This window comes from Bombina bombina, chromosome 7 (assembly GCF_027579735.1).
Source record: "Bombina bombina isolate aBomBom1 chromosome 7, aBomBom1.pri, whole genome shotgun sequence".
Lineage (NCBI taxonomy): Eukaryota > Metazoa > Chordata > Amphibia > Anura > Bombinatoridae > Bombina > Bombina bombina.
Window position 1 is genome coordinate 174828714 of NC_069505.1, and position 19519 is coordinate 174848232.

A 19519-nucleotide genomic window follows, 5' to 3' on the forward strand; every position below is an offset into this window, starting at 1 on the left:
AACCAAGGCCCACAGTACCTGAAAGAGCTCCTGACACTCTACATCCCATCCCGTTCACTTAGGTCAGCCAACACATCCCTCCTCTCAGTGCCAAGAATAAGGACAAACTCAGGCTCCAGAGCATTCTGCCACGCTGCCCCTACTTTCTGGAACTCTTTACCGTGCGCAATCAGAGAGGCACCGTCCTTACAGACTTTTAAAAAAAAGCTAAAGACCCACCTCTTCCATCAGGCATTCAGTCCGCTTATCTGACCTTCAGAAACTCCTAACTTTTATGTCTTATGTTGTTATATTTGTAAAGTGCTTTGAGTCTCACAGGGAGAAAAGCGCTATATAAATCGCAAATTATTATTATTATTATTACCTGTAAAATAAAACCTAACCTGCCTTACAATAAAACCTAACCTGCCTTACACTAAAAACTAACATTACAATAAAATAAAATAAATTAAATTAATACAATACATTTATCTAAATTTATATATATTGTAGCTATCTTAGGTTTTATTTTATAGGTAAGTATTTAGTTGGTAAATAGGAATTATTTAGGTAATAATTGTAAGTTTTATTTAGATTTATTTTAATTATATTTAAGTTAGGGGGGTTAGGGTTAAGGTTACGTTAGGGTTAGGTTTAGGGGTTAATAGGTTTATTATAGCGGCGGTGTGGGCGGACAGCAGATTAGGTTAATAATTTTTAAATAGTGTTTGTGATGCGAGAGGGCGGAGGTTTAGGGGTTAATAACTGTAATGTAAGTGGCGGCAATGTTAGGGGCAGCAGATTAGGGGTTAATAGTTTTATTTATGTGGCAGCGATGTTAAGGGCGGCAGATCAGTGGTTAATAGTTTTATGTAGGTGGCGGCGATGTCGGGGGGGCAGATTAGGGGTGTTTAGACGTGGGGTTTATGTTAGGGTGTTAGGTTTAAAGCTAACTTTTTCTTTCCCCATAGATATCAATGGGGCTGCGTTACGGAGCTTTTGTTTCCGCGATGGCAGGTGTTAGGCTTTTTTTTTTGCCCATGCTCCCCATTGATGTCTATGGGGAAATTGTGCATGAACACGTCAAAGCAGAGCTTGTATTTGGGTGAGGTATGGAGCTCAGCGCAACCATATCGCCCGCACAAGCCTGCTTTTTGCAAACCTGAAATAGCAGCGCTATGAAAGGTGAGTGGTGAAAATAACGTACAAGTAATTAGCGAGCAGCCATAACGCAAAACTCGTAATCTGACTGAATGTTTCTATTAGTGTGCAGTGGTTTGCGCCTTGCAATTCTCCCATCAATTTAATTTGCCCTCGGTCCCTTTGTATTTTTGTAGCTTCCTGGATGAGTGGTTGCACCCTCGATGGAGTTTTGGTAGATCAGCCACCCCTTGTAAGATTCACTACTCTTCTAAGTTTTCTTTATTTGGAGAAATCAGCTCTCACTGTGGCTCATTAGAGTCCCAGCCCCTTACAAACAAATCCCAGACTAATATTTCATAACAGCTCGTTTCTCATCACCTCCTAAATATCTTTAAATGTTTAGATTCAACCGGTCTGGCAGTAGTCAAGCCTGGTCATTACTATTCTAATTGAATTCAATGATAAATTACATTTGGTTCATGGGCTGATTTAGTACCTAAGAAGTCAATTACTTTTTCACACAGGACCAGAGGTTTAACACACAGCAGTGTAGGGTCAATATTTGTAAATGGCATGCTCTAATTAATTAGCCTTGGCCTTTTAATTGCTTTGTCCCAAAGTAGCCCTAGGAAATTTTTCATGGTTGACAACTACACATTTTATTTTTCTGTGTGCACTAAAGCTAATGCATGTTTCAAAATAATTAAAAAACGACCTTTTGTTACACACTGACCCTCTTAAATATGTGCATCTGGTGTCATTTGCTGTAACCAATTAGTATCTACATGCATATAGCCTTGTGCACTGTTTTTAAGAAGTGAGCATCCCTGTGTAACCTTGTTGTATTGCAGAGATGCAGTACAGACAATCTGGAGGTGTAAATGCCAGGCCTTGCTTAAAGTGATTGCAAAGTTTTATAATGTACTACAGGGTATATCAAATCATTCATAAAAACAGGGGTACTTTAAGTCATGACATTTTTTAAGCACGCTTCCTTAGTAAAATATTTACCATTTAGAGATGGTAAACATTGCGCTGTTCCTCCGCCCACATCTAATACTTTATTTAGCCGATCAATGACAAATCCGGCTTCATCCAATTGTTGCGTGCTGGGCGCCATATGGGCCACGCAATAACAGAGCTTAGAATCAGGAACTGTCCCTATTTAAGAGGGACAGTTCCTGATTCTAAGCTCTGTTATTGCGTGGCCCATATAGTCGTTGGAAGGTTTGCAAGTTCCTGCTTATTTTTTTAATAAGCTTCTCCCTTCGTTACCTCTTACCCTGTTCTGTGTAGAGAACAAGACACCATGTTGCACACTGATAGCAGCTGGTACCCCCCAAGTATGGGGTTGCTACAGTAAAGAATGGGGGTGCATTTGTCCCCTAGAGCTGCTACTGATTGGGTGGCTGCAGTGTGATTCCCAGAACATAGGTTGTACAACTCTCCTTCACGTTTAACCCTTTGGGATCTATTACACTCACTTATACCGGAGTTTGTGCAGGAGAGATAAATAACAACAGGCACATTAAACTTGTGTTATCAGATGAATAAGTCAAAAGTGCCCAACCCAATATGTTATTGTAACAGTTTGTAGCCATCACTTAGCTGCCAATGGTATCACTTTCACTAAACCTGCCCGTACACATTCCTGTCCCTGCAAATCAAAGAGACAAAATAGAGCAAAAAGAAAACACTCTAATATGTTACAGCATTGTGTAGTAGCAGCCCACTGAGAAATATAGCAGCTTCTGCCACAAGAGCGGTCTCGCCACCAGCGGATAGACCACACTATTTCAGGAGGCCAGCAGGGTGGAGCACGGTGGGGTGCATTTTAAGTGATCAGCCATAAGATTGAAAGTTTCTACAGCTGAGACTCCGGGAGCAAAGAAGATTCACTACCAAACGAGCATCTGAGAAAAAAGAGCTACTGTAAGGAGGATTCCGTGATATGTTATACTTACCTCATTCTGATTGGGGTAAAATAAAGTAAGTGGACACCCAAAAATGGGATTAATGAAGAGGATTCGCATATAAGAATACATCTATACATGTGTATCTGAAAAATATATATAGCTGCTTTTAATATTTACACAGAACTATTGTGGGACTTTGACCTATTATATATTTGTAGACTTCATTTTTAGACTTGGGGGGATATTTATCAAAGCGTCAATTATGTTGCATTCGCCGGCATCAATACACTCGCCTAACATCGCCAAACATTGCGGCCGCGGATCTGAATACGATCTCCATATTTATTAAAAAAGCTGTCAAAAACACACGCACCAAGTACGGGGCGATGAGCATCGGACTGTTGTTAACTAACAGTCATCGATGACGCTGCTATCAGTGTTTTTCCCAACTTAATTTATACCATTTCACTAAACGCCGCAACTATACTAAAATGTTTAACCCCTATCCCGCCACCTCCGCAACCTAAATAAAGTTATTATCCCCTATCCCGCCGCTCCCCGACACCTCCGCCACTAAATAAACTTATTAACCCCTAAACCTCTGGCCTCCCACATCACCACTACTAACTAAACCTATTAACCCCTAAACCTTCAGCCCCCCACATCGCCAAAAACTAAATTAAGCTATTAACCCCTAAACCTAAAAAACCCTTAACTTTAAATTAAAATTACAACATCCCTATCTTAATATAAATTAAAACTTACCTGTAGAATTAAAATAAACTAATTTTAAACTAGTAATTAACCTACCCTAACTATTATACTACAATTAAATTAAACTACCAATTAAATAAACTAAATTACATATTAAAAAAACCTAACCCTACTAAAATTATTTAAACATACAAATAAACCTTATTAAAAGTACTAAATTACAAAAAAAACAAACACTAAGGGGCCTATTTAGCAAAGGTCTGTCAGACCTGATACGACAGTGCGGATCATGTCCGACAGACCTCGCTGAATGCGGATAGCAATACGCTCTCCGTATTCAGCATTGCACCAGCAGCTCTTGTGAACAGCCAATAGTGAAATCCTATTGGCTGTTCTAATCAGCCAATAGGATGAGAGCTACTGAAATTTTATTGGCTGTTCAATGCGGAATTCCTGCGAATTTTCAGTTGATAAATAGGCCCCTTGTTCTAAATTGTATATACACATGCAAAGGCGACCAGCACTTTCTATGTTCTTTTTTGTTATATATGTATATACATACTTTTGAGTCCTTCCCATTGAAACCTTGACATGTTTCATTTCCCTTTTAAAACCTTTTAATTAATTATTTCCAAAATATAAACTTATTTATATTAAATATGTATATATGTGAGTGTAATTTATTTTAACATGTTTAACATATGCTCTGGGAAACTTTTTTTTTTAGCCCTTACACTTAAATAATAACTTTCAACTTATGAGCAGTGTTTAGCGTGGTCGGGATATCCATTGAAAGTATAGTACGTGCTAGAAGGAGTGTTAGATAACCTAAACATTCGCTGGTTATTTCGTTACTAAATAATGATTAGAAACTATCGGCTAGATTACGAGTTTTGCGTTAGAGGCTATGCAGTGCTAGCAAGCAGTTTTCTCTCACCGCTCACTTACATACAGTGCTGGTATTACGAGTTTTTACAAACCCGGCGTTAAAAGGCAAGAAGTGAGCGAAGAGCAAAATTTTGCTCCAAATCTCACTTCAATACCAGCGCTGCTTAAGTCAGCGATGAGCTGGTCGTACGTGCTTGTGCACGATTTCCCCATAGGAATCAATGGGGAGAGCCTGCTGAAAAAAAGTCTAACACCTGCAAAAAAGCAGCGTAAAACTCAGTAACGCAGCCCCATTGATTCCTATGGGGAAATAAAATTTATGTCTACACCTAACACCCTAACATGAACCCAGAGTCTAAACACCCCTAATCTTACACTTATTAGCCCCTAATCTGCCGCCCCCGACATCGCCGACACCTACATTATACTTATTAACCCCTAATCTGCCACTCCGGACACCGCCGTCACCTACATTATACTTATTAACCCCATATCTGCTGCCCCCAACATTGCCAACACCTACATTATATTTATTAACCCCTAATCTGCTGCCCCAATGTCGCCGCCACCTACCTACACTTATTAACCCCTAATCTGCTGCCCCAACGTCGTCGCCACTGTAATAAACATATTAACCCCTAAACCGCCGCACTCCCGCCTCGCAAACATTAGTTAAATATTATTAACCCCTAATCTGCCGTCCCTAACATCGCCGCCACCTACCTACATTTATTAACCCCTAATCTGCAGTCTCCAATGTCGCCACCACTATACCGAATTTATTAACCCCTAAACCTAAGTCTAACCCTAACCCTAACACCCCCTAACTTAAATATAATTTAAATAAATCTAAATAAAATTACTATAATTAACTACATTATTCCTATTTAAAACTAAATACTTACCTATAAAATAAACCCTAAGCTAGCTACAATATAACTAATAGTTACATTGTATCTAGCTTAGGGTTTATTTTTAATTTACAGGCAAGTTTGTATTTATTTTAACTAGGTAGAATAGTTACTAAATAATTATTAACTATTTAATAACTACCTAGCTAAAATAAATACAAAAGTACCTATAAAATAAAACCTAACCTAAGTTACACCTAACACTACACTATAATTAAATAAATTAACTAAATTAAATACAATTACCTAAATTAAATTAGCTACAGTACAAACCCCCCCCAATAAATTACAGAAAATAATAAACAAATTACAAGATATTGAAACTAATTACATCTAATCTAAGAGCCCTATCAAAATAAAAAAAAGCCCCACCAAAATAAAAAAAAAACCCTAGCCTAAACCAAACTACCAATAGCCCTTAAAAGGGCCTTTTGCGTGGCATTGCCCCAATAGGATTGAGCTTGCATTCTATTGGCTGATTGGAACAGCCAATAGAATGCAAGCTCAATCCTATTGGTTGATTGGATCAGCCAATAGGATTGAACTTCAATCCTATTGGCTGATTGCATCAGCCAATAGGATTTTTTCTACCTTAATTCCGATTCTATCAGCCAATCGGAATCTAAGGGACGCCATCTTGGATGACGTCCCTTAAAGGAATTCATCCGTCGGATGAAGAGGATGCTCTGCGTCGGATGTCTTGAAGATGGTTCCGCTCCGCGTTGGATGGATGAAGATAGAAGATGCCGTCTGGATGAAGACTTCTGCCTGTCTGGAGGACCACTTTGCCCAGCTTGGATGAACACTTCTCCCGGCTTCGTTGAGGACTTTGGTCCGGTTGGATGAAGACTTCTGCCGCTTCCTTGAGGATGGATGTCGGATCTTCAGAACAGTAAGTCGATCTTCAGGGGGTTAGTGTTAGGTTTTTTTTAAGGGTGTATTGGGTGGGTTTTATTTTTTAGATTAGGGTTTGGGCCGCAAAAGAGCTAACCGCCCTTTTAAGGGCAATGCCCATTCAAATACCCTTTTCAGGGCAATGGGCAGCTTAGGTTTTTTAGATAGTATTTTATTTGGGGGGTTGGTTGTGTGGGTGGTGGGTTTTACTGTTGGGGGGGTTGTTTGTATTTTTTTTTACAGGTAGAAGAGCTGATTACTTTGGGGCAATGCCCCGCAAAAGGCCCTTTTAAGGGCTATTGGTAGTTTAGTTTAGGCTAGGGTTTTTTTTTTATTTGGGGGGGCTTTTTTATTTTGATAGGGCTATTAGATTAGGTGTAATTAGTTTAAATATCTTGTAATTTGTTTATTATTTTATGTAATTTAGTGGGGGGGGTTTGTACTTTAGCTAATTTATTTTAATTTAGGTAATTGTATTTAATTTAGTTAATTTATTTAATTATAGTGTAGTGTTAGGTGTTATTGTAACTTAGGTAAGGTTTTATTTTACAGGTACTTTTGTATTTATTTTAGCAAGGTAGTTATTAAATAGTTAATAACTATTTAGTAATTATTCTACCTAGTTAAAATAAATACAAACTTGCCTGTAAAATAAAAATAAACCCTAAGCTAGCTACAATGTAATTATTAGTTATATTGTAGCTAGCTTATGGTTTATTTTACAGGTAAGTATTTAGTTTTAAATAGGAATAATGTAGTTAATTATAGTAATTTGTATTTAGATTTATTTAAATTATATTTAAGTTAGGGGGTGTTAGGGTTAGGGTTAGACTTAGGTTTAGGGGTTAATAAATTTAGTATAGTGGCGGTGACGTTGGGGGCGGCAGATTAGGGGTTAATAAATGTAGGTAGGTGGCGGCGATGTTAGGGACAGCAGATTAGGGGTTAATAATATTTAACTAGTGTTTGCAAGGCGGGAGTACAGCGGTTTAGGGGTCAATATGTTTATTATAGTGGCAGCGACGTTGGGGGCGGCAGATTAGGGGTTAATAAGTGTAGGTAGGTGGCGGCGACGTTAGGGATGGCAGATTAGGGGTTAATAAAAATAATGTAGATGTTGGGGGCAGCAGATTAGGGGTTCATAAGTATAATGTAGGTGGCAGCGGTGTCCGGAGCGACAGATTAGGGGTTTAAAAAACATAATTTATGCTTACCTGATAAATTCCTTTCTCCTGTAGTGTGATCAGTCCACGGGTCATCATTACTTCTGGGATATTAACTCCTCCCCAACAGGAAGTGCAAGAGGATTCACCCAGCAGAGCTGCCATATAGCTCCTCCCCTCTACGTCACCTCCAGTCATTCGACCAAGGACCAACGAGAAAGGAGAAGCCAAAGGGTGTAGTGGTGACTGGAGTATAATTTAAAAAATATTTACCTGCCGTAAAAAACAGGGCGGGCCGTGGACTGATCACACTACAGGAGAAAGGAATTTATCAGGTAAGCATAAATTATGTTTTCTCCTGTTAAGTGTGATCAGTCCACGGGTCATCATTACTTCTGGGATACCAATACCAAAGCAAAAGTACACGGATGACGGGAGGGACAGGCAGGATCTTTATACAGAAGGAACCACTGCCTGAAGAACCTTTCTCCCAAAAATAGCCTCCGAAGAAGCAAAAGTGTCAAATTTGTCAAATTTGGAAAAAGTATGAAGCGAAGACCAAGTTGCAGCCTTGCAAATCTGTTCAACAGAGGCCTCATTCTTAAAGGCCCAAGTGGAAGCCACAGCTCTAGTGGAATGAGCTGTAATTCTTTCAGGAGGCTGCTGTCCAGCAGTCTCATAAGCTAAACGTATCATGCTACGAAGCCAAAAAGAGAGAGAGGTAGCAGAAGCTTTTTGACCTCTCCTCTGACCAGAGTAAACGACAAACAGGGAAGACGTTTGTCGAAAATCTTTAGTTGCCTGTAAATAAAATTTTAGGGCACGAACTACATCCAGATTGTGCAGAAGTCGTTCCTTCCTTGAAGAAGGATTTGGACACAAGGATGGAACAACAATCTCTTGATTGATATTCCTGTTAGTGACTACCTTAGGTAAGAACCCAGGTTTAGTACGCAGAACTACCTTATCCGAGTGAAAAATCAAATAAGGAGAATCACAATGTAAGGCTGATAACTCAGAGACTCTTTGAGCCGAGGAAATAGCCATTAAAAATAGAACTTTCCAAGATAACAACTTTATATCAATGGAATGAAGGGGTTCAAACGGAACGCCCTGTAAAACGTTAAGAACAAGGTTTAAACTCCATGGCGGAGCAACAGTTTTAAACACAGGCTTAATCCTGGCCAAAGCCTGACAAAAAGCCTGAACGTCTGGAACTTCTGACAGAATGGACAGAGCTGAGATCTGTCCCTTTAAGGAACTAGCGGATAAACCCTTTTCTAAACCTTCTTGTAGAAAAGACAATATCCTAGGAATCCTAACCTTACTCCAAGAGTAACCTTTGGATTCGCACCAATATAGGTATTTACGCCATATTTTATGGTAAATCTTTCTGGTAACAGGCTTCCTAGCCTGTATTAAGGTATCAATAACTGACTCAGAAAAACCACGTTTTGATTAAATCAAGCGTTCAATTTCCAAGCAGTCAGCTTCAGAGAAGTTAGATTTTGATGTTTGAAAGGACCCTGTATCAGAAGGTCCTGTTTCAGAGGTAGAGACCAAGGTGGACAGGATGACATGTCCACCAGATCTGCATACCAAGTCCTGCGTGGCCATGCAGGCGCTATTAGAATCACTGATGCTCTCTCCTGTTTGATTCTGGCAATCAATCGAGGAAGCATCGGGAAGGGTGGAAACACATAAGCCATCCTGAAGGTCCAAGGTGCTGTCAAGGCATCTATCAGGACCGCTCCCGGATCCCTGGATCTGGACCCGTAACGAGGAAGCTTGGCGTTCTGTCGAGACGCCATGAGATCTATCTCTGGTTTGCCCCAATGTCGAAGTATTTGGGCAAAGACCTCCGGATGAAGTTCCCACTCCCCCGGATGAAAAGTCTGACGACTTAAAAAATCCGCCTCCCAGTTCTCCACTCCCGGGATGTGGATTGCTGACAGGTGGCAAGAGTGAGACTCTGCCCAGCGAATTATCTTTGATACTTCCATCATTGCTAGGGAGCTTCTTGTCCCTCCCTGATGGTTGATGTAGGCTACAGTCGTGATGTTGTCCGACTGAAACCTGATGAACCCCCGAGTTGTCAACTGGGGCCAAGCCAGAAGGGCATTGAGAACTGCTCTCAATTCCAGAATGTTTATCGGTAGGAGACTCTCCTCCTGATTCCATTGTCCCTGAGCCTTCAGAGAATTCCAGACGGCGCCCCAACCTAGTAGGCTGGCGTCTGTTGTTACAATTGTCCAGTCTGGCCTGCTGAATGGCATCCCCCTGGACAGATGTGGCCGAGAAAGCCACCATAGAAGAGAATTTCTGGTCTCTTGATCCAGATTCAGAGAAGGGGACAAGTCTGAGTAATCCCCATTCCACTGACTTAGCATGCACAATTGCAGCGGTCTGAGGTGTAGGCGTGCAAAGGGTACTATGTCCATTGCCGCTACCATTAAGCCGATTACCTCCATGCATTGAGCCACTGACGGGTGTTGAATGGAATGAAGGACACGGCATGCACTTTGAAGTTTTGTTAACCTGTCTTCTGTCAGGTAAATTTTCATTTCTACAGAATCTATAAGAGTCCCCAGGAAGGGAACTCTCGTGAGTGGAAAGAGAGAACTCTTCCTTTCGTTCACCTTCCATCCATGCGACCTTAGAAATGCCAGTACTAACTCTGTATGAGACTTGGCAGTTTGAAAGCTTGAAGCTTGTATCAGAATGTCGTCTAGGTACGGAGCTACCAAAATTCCTCGCGGTCTTAGTACCGCCAGAAGAGCACCCAGAACCTTTGTGAAGATTCTTGGAGCCGTAGCCAATCCGAATGGAAGAGCTACAAACTGGTAATGCCTGTCTAGAAAGGCAAACCTTAGATACCGGTAATGATCTTTGTGGATCGGTATGTGAAGGTAAGCATCTTTTAAATCCACTGTGGTCATGTACTGACCCTTTTGGATCATGGGTAAAATTGTCCGAATAGTCTCCATTTTGAACGATGGAACTCTTAGGAATTTGTTTAGGATCTTTAAATCCAGGATTGGCCTGAAAGTTCCCTCTTTTTTGGGAACCACAAACAGATTTGAGTAAAACCCTTGTCCCTGTTCCGACCGTGGAACTGGATGGATTACTCCCATTAATAAAAGCTCTTGTACGCAGCGTAGAAACGCCTCTTTCTTTATTTGGTTTGTTGACAACCTTGACAGATGAAATCTCTCTCTTGGGGGAGAGTATTTGAAGTCCAGAAGGTATCCCTGAGATATTATCTTTAGCGCCCAGGGATCCTGGACATCTCTTGCCCAAGCCTGGGCGAAGAGAGAAAGTCTGCCCCCCACTAGATCCGTTCCCGGATCGGGGGCCCTCAATTCATGCTGTTTTAGGGGCAGCAGCAGGTTTCCTGGCCTGCTTGCCCTTGTTCCAGGACTGGTTAGGTCTCCAGCCTTGTCTGTAGCGAGCAACAGCTCCTTCCTGTTTTGGAGCAGAGGAAGTTGATGCTGCTCCTGCTTTGAAATTCCGAAAGGAACGAAAATTAGACTGTCTAGCCTTAGGTTTGGCTCTGTCTTGAGGCAGGGCATGGCCTTTACCTCCTGTAATGTCAGCGATAATTTCTTTCAATCCGGGCCCGAATAAGGTCTGCCCTTTGAAAGGTATATTAAGTAATTTAGACTTAGAAGTAACGTCAGCTGACCAGGATTTTAGCCACAGTGCTCTGCGCGCCTGAATGGCGAATCCGGAATTCTTAGCCGTAAGCTTAGTTAAATGTACTACGGCATCTGAAATAAATGAGTTAGCTAACTTAAGAGCTTTAAGCTTGTGTGTAATCTCATCTAATGGAGCTGATTCAAGTGTCTCTTCCAGAGACTCAAACCAAAATGCTGCTGCAGCCGTGACAGGCGCAATGCATGCAAGGGGTTGCAATATAAAACCTTGTTGAACAAACATTTTCTTAAGGTAACCCTCTAACTTTTTATCCATTGGATCTGAAAAGGCACAGCTATCCTCTACCGGGATAGTGGTACGCTTAGCTAAAGTAGAAAATGCTCCCTCCACCTTAGGGACCGTTTGCCATAAGTCCCGTGTGGTGGTGTCTATTGGAAACATCTTTCTAAATATCGGAGGGGGTGAGAACGGCACACCGGGTCTATCCCACTCCTTAGTAACAATTTCAGTAAGTCTCTTAGGTATAGGAAAAACGTCAGTACTCGACGGTACCGCAAAATATTTATCCAACCTACACATTTTCTCTGGTATTGCAACTGTGTTACAATCATTCAGAGCCGCTAACACCTCCCCTAGTAATACACAGAGGTTTTCCAGCTTAAATTTAAAATTTGAAATATCTGAATCCAATCTGTTTGGATCAGAACCGTCAGCCGCAGAATGAAGCTCTCCGTCCTCATGTTCTGCAAGTTGTGACGCAGTATCTGACATGGCCCTAACATTATCAGCGCACTCTGTTCTCACCCCAGAGTGATCACGCTTACCTCTTAGTTCTGGTAATTTAGCCAAAACTTCAGTCATAACAGTAGCCATATCCTGTAATGTGATTTGTAATGGCCGCCCAGATGTACTCGGCATCACAATATCACGCACCTCCCGAGCGGGAGATGCAGGTACTGACACGTGAGGCGAGTTAGTCGGCATAACTCTCCCCTCGTTGTTTGGTGAAATGTGTTCAATTTGTACAGATTGACTTTTATTTAAAGTAGCATCAATGCAGTTAGTACATAAATTTCTATTGGGCTCCACTTTGGCATTAGCACATATAGCACAGATGTCTTCCTCTGAATCAGACATGTTTAACACACTAGCAAATAAACTAGCAACTTGGAAATACTTTTCAAGTAATTTACTATAATATGAAAACGTACTGTGCCTATAAGAAGCACAGAAAGAGTTATGACAGTTGAAAGTTAATAAACTGAGAGGTTATAGCATCAAATCTTTGTAAAAAACACAATTTTAGCAAAGGCTTGTTCCCATTAGCAAAGGATAACTAACCCTGATAGCAGAAAAAAAGTTACAGAAATAAACGTTTTTTATCACAGTCAACTACAATCTCACAGCTCTGCTGTGAGTGATTACCTCACTCAAAACAAGTTTTGAAGACCCCTGAGTTCTGTAGAGATGAACCGGATCATGCAGGAAATACAATGAGCTTCTGACTGAATTTTTTGATGCGTAGCAAAAGCGCCAAAAAAGGCCCCTCCCCCTCACACACAACAGTGAGAGAGATCAGTAAACTGTCATAAATTAAATAAAACAACTGCCAAGTGGAAAAAAATAGTGCCCAAAATATTTTATTCACCCAGTACCTCAGAAAATGAAACGATTTTACATGCCAGCAAAAAACGTTTAACATAAATTAAATGTTATTAAAAAGCCTGTTGCTAGTCCCTGCAAATTAGGCTAAAGTCTTATGCACACAGTATAATTCCAGTGAAGTGCCATTCCCCAGAATACTGAAGTGTAAAATATACATACATGACAGCCTGATACAAGTTGCTGCTACTGCATTTAAGGCTGAGTTTACATTATATCGGTATGGCAGAATTTTCTCATCAATTCCATTGTCAGAAAATAATAAGCTGCTACATACCTCTTTGCAGATTAATCTGCCCGCTGTCCCCTGATCTGAAGTTTACCTCTCCTCAGATGGCCGAGAAACAGCAATATGATCTTAACTACGCCGGCTAAAATCATAGTAAAAACTCAGGTAGATTCTTCTTCAAATTCTACCAGAGAAGGAATAACACACTCCGGTGCTATTATAAAATAACAAACTTTTGATTGAAGGTATAAAACTAAGTATAATCACCATAGTCCTCTCACACATCCTATCTAGTTGGGTGCAAGAGAATGACTGGGGGTGACGTAGAGGGGAGGAGCTATATGGCAGCTCTGCTGGGTGAATCCTCTTGCACTTCCTGTTGGGGAGGAGTTAATATCCCAGAAGTAATGATGACCCGTGGACTGATCACACTTAACAGGAGAAATTTATTTTAGTGTTTGCGATGCGGGAGGGCCTCGGTTTAGGGGTTAATAGGTAGTTTATGGGTGTTAGTGTACTTTTTAGCACTTTAGTTATGAGATTTATGTTACGGCTTTGTACCATAAAACTCTTAACTATTGACTTTTAAATGCGTTAGGACTCTTGACGGGGTAGGGTGTACCGCTCACATTTTGGCTTCTCAGGACAGACTCGTAATACCGGCGCTATGGAAGTCCCATAGAAAAAAGACTTTACGAAGTTTACGTAAGTCGTTTTGCGGTAAGGCCAAAAAAGTGTGCGGTGACCCTAAACCTTCAACACTCGTAATACCAGCGGGTGTAAAAAAGCAGCGTTAGGACCTCTTAACGCTGCTTTTTTACACTAATGCAAAACTCGTAATCTAGCCGATTGTGTTTCTACCACATTTCTGCATATACCCAGCACATACTGACATACATGCAACATGGATATGGAACCCAAAAAATGTATTTTGTGAATCAGACAGAACAAATTTGAAAAGTTTCCAATTTACTTCTGTTAAGAAATTTGCTCCATTCATACGATATTCTGTGTTGAAGAGATACCTAGGTAGCATCTGGAGCACTACCTGGCAGGAAATAGTGCTGCCATCTAGTGCTCTTCAAATGGATAACATTCTTGCAAAACTGCGGCCATATAGTGAGCCAAAAATGGTCTGCCTCTTAAACATACGTTCCTGCTTTTCAAAAAAAGGTACCAAGAGAACAAACAAATTGGTAAATTAGAAAGTTGTTTAAAATTACATGCGCCATATGAATCATTAAAGACAAATGTTGGGTTTCATATCCCTTTAAGGTACAGGCAATAATTACATGTATGTGACGTAATGCCCACAGGCATACCTATGAGTAAACGGAGATGCATGAGTATAATAAGTTGACCATGTAAAGATTAAGTGATGTAAAAGCAATAAAAAGGTATCTAATACACAGTATAATAGATACATGGGCATCTATTTATCAAGCCGTCAACCGCAAATACGCTGGAATTCCACAGCGTATTTGTGGCGAGCCTGATTCCCCTTAGTTATCAAACCCTACAGACCGGCAAAAGTAGAATGTTGTGATGTAACATACGATCCGCCGGACTCAGTCCGACACAGATCGATGCTTACGTCATTACAGATGTTCCAAATGTAAATTCGGCACAATCTGACAATTTTTTCTTAGTTATCAAATGTCTACCAGGTACGCTCGGCACTATTCCGGCCCAGCGTACCTGGTTTTCAATCCGCCACCCTGGAGGCGGCGGATGTCATAGGAATCAATGGGAGTCTGAAAGCAGCGAAAGCTTATGTTCGCTGCTGCCCGATATCCCATTGATTCCTATGGTAATGTTTACACCTAACACCCTAACATGTACCCCGAGTCTAAACACCCCTAATCTGCCCCCCCTACACCGCCGCCACCTATATTATACTTATTAACCCCTAAACCGCCGCTCCCGGAGCCCACCGTCACTCTAATAAACATATTAACCCCTAAACCGCCGCTCACGGACCCCACCGCAACTAAATAAAGTGTTTAACCCCTAAACCCCGTTCCCGGAACCCACCGCCACCTACATTATATTTATTAACCCCTAATCTGCCCCCCCCTACACCACCGCCACTATATTAAATTTATTAACCCTTAATCTGCCCCCCCTACACCGCCGCCACTATATTAAATTTATTAACCCCTAAACCTAAGTCTAACCCTAACCCTAACACCCCCTAACTTAAATATAATTTAAATAAATCTAAATAAATATTCCTAGCATTAAATAAATTATTCCTATTTAAAACTAAATACGTACCTATAAAATAAACCCTAAGCTAGCTACAATATAATTAATAGATACATTGTAGCTATCTTAGGATTTATTTTTATTTTACAGGCAAGTTTGTATTTATTTTAACTAGGTAGAATAGTTATTAAATAGTTATTAACTATTTAATAACTACCTAGCTAAAATAAATACAAATATACCTGTAAAATAAAACCTAACATAAGTTACAATTACACCTAACACTACACTATAATTAAATTAATTACATAAATTAACTACAATTAAATAAAATTAAATAAAATTATCTAAAGTACAAAAAACAAACACTAAATTACAGAAAATAATAAAAAATTACAAGATTTTTAAACTAATTACACCTAATCTAATCCCCCTAACAAAATAAGCCCTACCCTACACTAAATTACAAATAGCCCTTAAAAGGGCCTTTTGCGGGGCATTGCCCCAAAGTAATCAGCTCTTTTACCTGTAAAAAAAAGTACAAATCCCCAACATTAAAACCCACCACCCAGGAATCGGAATTAAGGTAGGAAAAATCCTATTGGTTGATGCAATCAGCCTCCCCAGTGTGTCACTTAGTCACGCAGACTGCTGTAATTGCTGTTTTCTCGATATATACAACTGCTCTACAAAGGAATTGTATCCACAAATAAAAACATTTGCACATGTAAATTGTATCCAATAGTATCCATGTCTATGCGTTTCACTCCGCTATGGTCAAGTGTACAAATTTATATATTATATAAATACACACACCTACGCACATTATCTTTCTACTTTGTCGAAACCTAGCTTCTTTCTATGAGAACATACTGAAGTCCAAGAACATGCATGTTTCTTGAGAAACATATGCATAAAATTCTTACAAACATTCTTGCATGCACTGCTGCCATATAGTGCTTAAGATATGTGCACGCTCCTGAGCTTACCTCAGTAGGCTGTCATAGAAGGAAGCAAACTTTCAGCAGAAGATAGGTTTTTTATTAAAAAAAATTGTTTAAAAAAAAATCACAAATTTTTAATTTTGACTAACATGTCACTTTAAATATCAGGAGAATGAATGAGAACATCTTTGGGACATTACTAGCAATGAAGAGGTTGACATTCTGACAAATGTGGTGCAGATACATGAAATGCAAACAAACAATATAAAAAACTTAAAGGGACATGAAACCCACATTTTTTCAATTTTTAACAACTTTCTAATTTACTTCTATTATCTAATTTGTTTAATTCTCTTGGTATCATTTGTTGAAGAAGCAACAATGCACTAATGGTTTCTAACTGAACTTATGGTTGAGCTAATCACAATCGATATATATATGCACCTACCAATCAACAGCTAGAACCTAGGATCTCTGCTGCTCCTGAGCTTGCCTAGATAAACCTTTCAGCAAAGGATAACAAGAGAAGGAAGCAAATTAAATAATAGAAGTAAAAGAAGTGGAAAGTTGTTTAAAATTGTATTCACTATCTGAATCATGAAAGAAATATTTTGGGTTTCATATCCCTTTAAAGGGACAGTCAACCCAAAAAAAATGTTATTGTTTAAAAAGATAGATAATGCCTTTATTACCCGTTCCTCAGCTTTGGTTATATTAATAAAATTTTTATCTCTGTAATTACCTTGTATCTAAGCATCTTCTGAGTGCCCCCTGATCACATGGCTTTATCTACTGACTTGCATTTAAGCCAATTAGTGCTGTGTTGTTAGAATCCACAGGCGTGAGTTCAATGTTATCTATATGGCTCACATGAACTAGCTTCCCCTGATGTGAAAAGCAAATACAAAAGCATCTGATCATGGGGCTGTCTTTAGGGACTTAGAAACAGACAGAAATTTAGAGGCTTAGAAAAGGTTATAAAGTATGTTAACATAACTATGTTTTTTGTGCAAAGCTGGGGAATGGGTAGTAAAGACAGTATCTATCTTTTTAAACAATAAAAACAGTTTGTGCTGACCGTCCCTTTAATATCAAAGAGGAGGAAGTGTTTTAAAAAAAACAATTGTCAGTAAATTGAAACAATGTATTTATGTTAGTCCCCAACGTTATTAAAATGTTTTACCTGTGAGTCATTGCAAAGCTAGGCTAAATATTGGGTGTGGTACATGGTTCCTGTACTGTACTCTGCACCTTGAGTCTATAATGAAACACTGATCACCTCTGCTTACAAGCTTATATAACAATATGAATAAATTGAGAAACTGAGTCCATATTTTTGCAGCTGAAATCTACTCTTCCCCTCACCCCTCTAACCCAGGGGTTCTTACCCAGGGTATACTTGGCACTATTGAGGTATGGAAACCAAATGATTGGGAAATAAAACTTTTGTTATAGTAAAATTAACTAGCACTGTTATGAATAACTCAATTCTATGTTCTGATTGCACAAAATCACCAGAAAAACTCTCTAGCTGCAGTTAGCTTGTGCATTTGTGATTAGCCAAATACAATAAAATCCTTATGATTTTCTTTCAGCTGTTACTGATGGTTTGAGAAAGGCTGTATTGTATCAGCTGAAACGCGTTGTGAAAACATCACAGGTGTGTCCAGGGGGGGGGTCCCCTTACTACACCGATTCTTAAATTACACAGAGACACGTGAGAAGAACCGGCAAGTGTGGAGTGCAAAGGCTGCTATACAAAACCAAGAAGGAACAGATTCAATTCCGAGGAGGTCACAGAACAGCTGGTGACTCCTATTGCACAACTGATCTTGTTGATACCAGAGGACATCTAAGGTACATCTCCTATTCTGTAGCCTATTCCATTCTAGGACCAGAATCTACTTATGCTGCTTACACAGGGATTGCTTTTGCCTCCCTCTATGCAGATTTGAACATTTTAACACACAGGGAAGGCTGTACCTACAATTTTTTTATTAATCTGCTGCTTACAACTTGGTTTCCTTCTACTATATGTAAAGATGGGCTTTTAAAAGCTGACTATCATGTGTCCTCTTACTGATTTATAGTTATCTGTATCTTTGATTTTTTTGTATGGTGATTTTACAGCATGCACGCTCACCTGAGAGCATTTTTTTCAACTGTCAATTAACTTGAACTGTGAATGTGGTTACATTGCGATTTCGATTTTTATAATATTTTTATAATATTATTAAATACTATATACTGTATATATATATATATATATATATATATATATATATATATATATATATATATATATATATATATAGCATTTGTGTCAAGCTATACTCCATGACTATAGCTCTATTTTAGAGCGCACTAATAGCTTTATATTCTTTTACTCTTCTGTACCTAGTTCTCCCTGTATAAAAAAAAACATGGTATAGACTTCTTTTGAAGTGATACTGGTGCCTAATAGGAAATACAAGGCCGGATTTAAAGCCCAGGTGCCTGTAAGCACCAAAATATTAAGCGTTCCCGGTGCCCCCTGCTCTCCACGCTCACTGTTCACCACTGCAGCAGAAATCTTAACTAAGATGGCCGCGGGAAGTTGAATTAACAGCACCACGCATGCGTGGGGTAAACCAGATGCCATGCTATCCTAACAAAGATGGCTGTCACGCATGTGCAGTGCTGTTTTTTCCCTGCCAGGGCCATCTTAGTTAAGATCACCCGCCGACCAGTATTTATAGTAGACAGAGACTGCCTCTCTATGGAGGGCACTTGTAGGCACATGCCTAATCTGCCTTATGATTAAATCTGGCCCTCAGTAACTAATAAGAGTTGTGTTCAGCAATAGGATAGTCGTGTTGCTGTCGGCAAGAGCCATGCTGTTTAACCCCTTAGAGTGAAAACAACAGCCAACATACAGATTAGTGCTGGTGATGTCTCCACAAAAGTGTAGTGATGTCACAAAGTGATGGAGTCACAGCAGCTGGAAAGGAGTTGGATGGGGGGTAATTCAACCCTCTTAACCCCTTGAGTGCTAACGACGGCTCTGAGCCGTCGCAGAGTTCCCCACTCAGGTGCTAACGACGGCTCAGAGCCGTCGCTAGCACTCTGCCACCTTGAGGGAGATCTGGGGGCTTCTACTCACTTCTACCCTGGCGATCGGACCTGTATAGTGACAGGCATCGCCGGGGCTTCACGTTTTGCGTGGTGACGT

General features: G+C 40.0%; 1 protein-coding gene across 5 annotated transcripts in view; it reads left to right on the top strand.

Annotated features, from left to right (window-relative positions):
• LOC128666052 (tumor necrosis factor receptor superfamily member 26-like) overlaps positions 1 to 19519 on the top strand; it is a 184985-nt gene that overhangs the window by 33428 nt on the left and 132038 nt on the right. For 4 of the 5 annotated variants that reach the window (XM_053720425.1, XM_053720428.1, XM_053720429.1 and 1 more), the window contains exon 2: positions 17904 to 18165. The gene's annotated coding sequence lies outside the window, so the exon portion shown is untranslated. Of the gene's footprint in view, positions 1 to 2798; positions 3112 to 17903; positions 18166 to 19519 lie in introns of those variants that run through there. The other variant, XM_053720426.1, reaches the window with a different exon arrangement.